Genomic DNA, 6,000 nt, shown 5'->3' on the forward strand with positions numbered 1-6,000 from the left:
TTGCTGACACGGTTTCTGTGAACTGGGTGCCTGACAAGAAAATGTCTCCCTGGACCACGGGCTGCGTCAAAAACTAACAAACACCAGTGGCTGCTTCTGTGTTTGTCCTACTCCGCTCTTCCTGGAATACAAGGCTATCTGTACGTGATCCTTCCTGAGCACTCAGAACTACCAAAGCAAAAGCACCAGCCTGTCAAAAACCTACTCAGGGAAGCGTGAGCCCAGTACGTAAGGCTTCCTTTCTCGAAAAGCCAAAGCCCGTTAATACCTTTGGCTCAGAAACTTTGATTTGAAAGAAACAGTAGCTATTGCAGCTACAAAAGACAGATGAAATCTTGGAGCAATGTGACGTTAAGGTAAAGACATTACTGATGAGTAACTAAACACACAGACTGGAGGATTTGGTTTCCCACCATCATCTCTTCGATGGGACAACCACAGGCCTGAGCCAATCCATTAGCAGGCCTGGTGATCATTCTCAAATGCAGACACCCTCCCCCCCTAAAAACTACTCAGAGACCCTTGAATTTCCTGTTTTCCTACGTGCTACTCTGCCCTATTCCACTTAGCATAATGAGAATGAGTCAAGATTTGAGATTTCAGAGTCCAGCTTTATAATAGCGTATGGCAACTTCTGGGCAAATGGCAAAATACTTGACATTTAAAGTTGGATAAAATAAAATCAAATGATATTAACTCTCCAGAAGACAGAAATGCTATCATACAGGAATATCTTGTAAATAGAACCTGAACAGTAGGGACTTAAAGAATTCAGAGGGGCACTTCAATCCTCCACGCTCCACAAGCTAAGATGGCCTCTGAGCCACTAGTGCCTTCACAACAACCTCTCCTCCCAGTGCAGAGCTCTGCTCTGAGAAGCGGAGGCAGTGATCCTCGCTGCCACGAGGCACCGAGCTGGCGGCTGCGTCATCTCGCTGAGAAAGTCCTGTCCTCTAAGCTAAGGCTGAAAACAGCTTCCTTCAGCTAGATTCGTACGCCTCACTTTGATGGACAGACGTTGATATCTCCAGCTCATCAGATAACCTGCTCTGCTCTTGTCATCCTTGCCTCTCATCATTACTGGAGAAAACCAGGTGCTCTAATGAACAATTGCTCTTATTCTAAGGCAGCTACCTAAAATTGTCCAAAAGGACTGTGCTCTCTAATTGCCTGCCTTCTCTTTCTCTCCCTTTTATAAAAGAAGGCTAAGCAGCTAGCTTAGCTGCACCTACAACGCAGACATTTAAACAAAGGCTGAGAGTCCCAGCCCAGGCATCCTGATGCATCTCTTCATTCAGTTTCCTAAAAGGGAGCACTTTGTTTTTGTATTCCTAAACTGCTGGCTGTGCCAAAAGTCCCTCTGAGGGCCATTTCCCTGCAGTAAGATCTCTAAAATATTGGAGTGTTCCACAAGCAGGCTAGCTGAAGCACTGCTTTAGAGCTTCCTGCAGAAAATTTTGTTCAGAAAAAGTGAAGAGCTACTCCATTTTACTATCAGACCACAGTAACAAGTACCTAATTCCAAAAACACTGCACTTTCCTGTTAATTTGCCCTCTGATTCTCTGTTGAAAAAATCAGCTCCAGTCTCCTGCAGAGAGACCTTCGCTGCAGCCCTAACCACTAACAAACGTATCTTGCTCCCACAAACCCTAACCAGCAATGTTATTATTATTATTTTTTTCCCCACCTTCACTTTCAGTACCCAAAGTTCTGGAGTTTTACAGCACTCAGACCCCATACGCACTGTGTTAGCACAGATCCGATCCTGAGATATTTACTGAAAGCAACTGCCAAATCAAAGCAAACTCAGTACACCAGTTCCAGCCTGGCTTATACATTCAGAAGCAAAGGGAATACTTGCATTTCTGCGAGATGGCAGGAGGGGAAGTCACTCACTGAAAGGAATCAAGCCTGGTTTCGTTTGCTAGAAGGAATATCCCTACAAGGTGGCCTGGATGACCAGAGCTGACAAAAAGCTGGGTCAAAAGAACCACCTGGAAAATCAATAACCCGCTAAACAAACTGCTGGATGGACTATTTTCTGACAAAGGTTATCTTGTGAAGGGGTCCGAGCAGAGCTGATCAGTTGCAGAAATCGCTTTTTGAGTGATAAAAATGATTTTCTTCAAGCTCATACACCATGGCCACGGGAAATATCACAATTTCAGACATAATCTTCCTCTGCACACTATCTTTAATCTTAAAAATAATAATAATAATAATAATCTGCTTTGCTTCCAGGCTTATCTCAGTACTGTTTCACCCCAGCCCTCAATTTCTACCCTTCTCTTTCACCGCTCAGGCTGAGCATGCATTGACTACAGTTACCTGGTATTACCAAAACCCAGAAGCCAGGCTGCAGAGTAATTCCCAGAGATTATCTGCGGTCAGTTTTCTTGCCAACGAACTCCAGAATTGAGAGAAAAGAACAGCACTTTTTATCTGAAGGAATGAAGATTAAAAACTCAATTTAGATATCCAGAGTGATAGAAGAAGGACACACGAGCAGAACAGGCTGTGCTGCTCTGGGAATGCTTCAGGCATTTTTCCGCCTGAGGGCTCTGGAGGCATGGTGATTTCCCCCAACCAAAGCGTTTCAGGAATAAAGAGGTATATTGGGCAGCTTTTACATCCCAGCTTTGCTGCTCAGACAAGACAGACTTAATTAAATACCAGGAGAGCTTGTCAGCCCCCTACCAACCTTCCTAAAAGAAAGCCTAGTGGACAGTTGACTGGAGCACCTCTGACTCCCAGCACAGGCAAAACGCAGAAAGCCTCTGCAAGGACATGCCAAAGTCAGCTTGCCTCCAGCCCTTGCCCCTGGCAAGAGCAGCACCATCCACTCCATTTCTTTTCACTGCTCAAGGAAGTTCCCCTTCTTCAGAGAACTGGCACAAAATAGGGACAGTTTTAGCTTCTACCTCATCTGTTCCAGGATAGGTCAATACGGCCTGCAAAACACTGCCAGCAACACCCACTGCGCAACCCAACTGAACTAAATAGGTCATCTCTGGCCAACTCCTCGCTGACATTTGCCTGAATCACGTGAAATGCCACCACCACAGCTGGCACCATCCCACACTCCTTGTTGGAAGCGAGGCTGGAAGTGAGCAGGGTCAAGAATTAGCCTCCTCTCCCCGGGGTGAGAAGCCTCCAGGAAAATCCAGGTGCTGCCCAACCACTCCACATTTAAACCACATCATAAAAAAATGGGGAAAACCCCATCACAACAGGGCTTCTGTTCAGTACTAAAATAAATACCAACAATGCTCATCAGTGCTGGATGTGGATTCACAATGTTCCTTACGTCCATCAGCAGCCTTCCTTTGTATGCGCAGCCTGATCTAACAGCCCCGCGGTCTTTTTACTGCTGGCTGACTCATTCTTTATTTTGAACATAGAAAAATTAATACAGTAAACGCATTTATCACAGCAGCATTTGGGTTCACTTGCAAGCAGTGACAACACGGCTTTATTTAACAAATAATTACATCACCACAGCTACCGTGTTGAGAGTGGGGAATGTTGCCCTCATGCAATTTAAAGGCCACACGTAGTTAAGCAGATTTGGCAGTACTCCAGACAGCAAACTGCCTTGATGCCCTGTTGGACTAGAAGCCTCATGTTCCATAGTCTGTGGCATTCGTTGAACTAGCTAATAACATAAACATTTGGTACTCGGAATGAGGCAGAAACCCCCACAACCCTGCCACAAGCCATTAGCCAACTTTCTGAGTAAGAACTGCTTAACCCACATCCCAGAGCCCTCCAACCCTCCATCTCAGATGACTTTTTCTCTTTTTCTCTTCTCCCTGCAGGCCACGGCACCCAGCTCTGACCCTCCGGGGCAGCTCGGCCCCGAGGGCAGGAGCCCAGCAGCTGCGTGCTGACCCCAGGAGCCCCTCACACGGCTGCCACCGTGCCATTTCCCCCTGCCATGCCCCACCGAGGGCTCCCAGCCCGCGCCACAGCTCAGCTCTGAAGGACCAAGCCCAACTCCTGTCACAAACACCCCCATCACCGCCCCCCGCCGCCAACGGGCGGCCCTCAACGGTCACCGCCGCCAGGGGGAGGGGGAGGGGGAGGGGGAGGGGGAGGGAGGAGGAGGGCCCGGCCCCGCCCCCCGCGGCCCGGCGGCGCCGCTCCGCGCGCCCCTCACCTGCCGCCAGCCGGCCACACCCCGGCGACACTGCCCCGCTTCCGCCCCTACTCGCGCGTCACTTCCGCCCGGCTCCGGACATGTCCCCCCGCCGCCGCGGGCTGACGCCGAGGCGGGGTTGCGCGCACGCGCGCGGGGCGGGTGGGGCGAGGGGCGCGAGGCTCTCGGCACCCTGAGGGGGCGTCCGCCATGTTCGGGGCACCTGGGTCCTTGGCGGTGCCCGCTGTCGCGTCCCCTGCCCCGCCTCAGCCCTTCGCCGTGTCCCCCAGCACAGCCGCCAGCCCTCGCTGGGGACCTGGCGGAGCCCCTCAGTGCTCCGCTGGGCGCTGTGAGCCTGCAGCTCGCCTCCCCTAATGGCTGCCATCACAGCGCAGTGGTTCGGTGCCCGGCTGGGAGGAGAGGGGCGGTGGCTCGGCTCTCAGCCCTCTCCCTGCCCGCGCGCTGCAGTCACGGTGTGAGAGGGAACCCCACGGGGAACCCGCTGGCTCCCGCGCAGCCCTGCCTCTGTGCCTGGCTGCGTGTCTGCTTCCACGTACCTGCCGCGAAGCGTGGCAAACACGGGGAATCTGACTCATACAACTGCTTGCTTGTTCTCCAGTGCTCGTGTTTGGCGTAGGGCAATTTAAGTTTTGACTGTATAAAATAAAGATATTTTTTTCCTAAGTACGTTCTCCTAGTCTGTTCCAGTGTCTCTTTTATACTCCCCTTTACACGTACATTCAAGCGAGCAGCACAGATACTCATGGCAAGCGGATTTCAATCCTGCATCGGTAAATATTCCAACCACGGTTTGAAGGGGTATATGCTGCACGTGACGGAGGTATTTGCATGCTCACCCACTTCAGGATCAGAAACACTTCTTGGAGGCTTACTCAAACAGTTGAAACTTAGCACTATTTGAATAGCAAATACCAGCTTCTGAATGCACACAGGGAACATTTGTGACTGATACATAGCATTAAAAATGCACAAGGAAAAAAAAAAAGGGCAAGCCTCTTAAAACAGTGGGCACATTTGAAGAAATCAGGATCCGCTCATGCATGTTCAACTTGAAAAAGGGTAAATCCATTACTTAAATTACCTGGTGCAGATTTCTGGCTTGGTCCCGCTCCTTTGCAGGGGGAAGCGCAGTCAGAAATGCTTGCTGCAGGCTGAAGCAGAGGAGTGCTGTCAGACACACGGACCTCCAAAGGCAATCAGCAGCTGGCGGCAGCAGCAGCTTGCCCCTTGCAGAGCCTGCAGGAGGGCACAGTGCTTGCCACTGTGATGTTTTAGTGATGGGGCTGGCAAGGCCCATCAGCATGGAGAGCGTGAGGGCACAAGGCCTAAGAGCTAAGAACCCGGCTAAGAGCTTTGAAAACTCTCTGTAAGAGAAGGAGGTTATAGGGAATGTAAAATCCTGCCAAAAACTCCAAGCAGACAAAAAAGGAGATCTAGTGGAGTCTGAGCAAGGAGCATGTGTGTGGGTGTCGGGACCTGTCAGAAACAAAATAGGGAAGCGGATGTAAGAAGGAAAAATCCAATCTATTCTGATCCATTTTTATTTATATACTGCTGACGGAAAGCCCTCAAAATGCTTTCTGCTGCTCAGATAAAAATCCAATACAGTGCATTTATAAAATTCAAGAGAAAGCAAGAGGTGATGGCAGGCTGACGTGGCCCCTTCCCATGTCCTCCCGCTCAGTCATGCTGAGGATGAAGAACCAGCAGGTTTGCAAAATCCCTCAGTGCGAGGCAGAAAGAGAGCTAAAAGAACTGGACAAAGGGAAAACAGTGAGTCTTAGGGTGGGAAGACAGAGAGATGGATGAGCAGAAGAGCAGCAGGGTACAGTGAGCCCAA

General features: G+C 50.1%; 1 protein-coding gene across 3 annotated transcripts in view; it reads right to left on the reverse strand.

Annotated features, from left to right (window-relative positions):
• Positions 1-4,764, reverse strand: part of WASHC1 (WASH complex subunit 1) — a 42,553-nt gene extending 37,789 nt beyond the window's left edge. For 2 of the 3 annotated variants that reach the window (XM_050715075.1, XM_050715071.1), the window contains exon 1: positions 4,161-4,764. The gene's annotated coding sequence lies outside the window, so the exon portion shown is untranslated. The remainder of the gene's footprint in view (positions 1-4,160) is intronic. The other variant, XM_035550903.2, reaches the window with a different exon arrangement.
• Positions 4,765-6,000: the final 1,236 nt, after the last annotated feature.

This window comes from Cygnus atratus, chromosome 1, assembly GCF_013377495.2.
Source record: "Cygnus atratus isolate AKBS03 ecotype Queensland, Australia chromosome 1, CAtr_DNAZoo_HiC_assembly, whole genome shotgun sequence".
Lineage (NCBI taxonomy): Eukaryota > Metazoa > Chordata > Aves > Anseriformes > Anatidae > Cygnus > Cygnus atratus.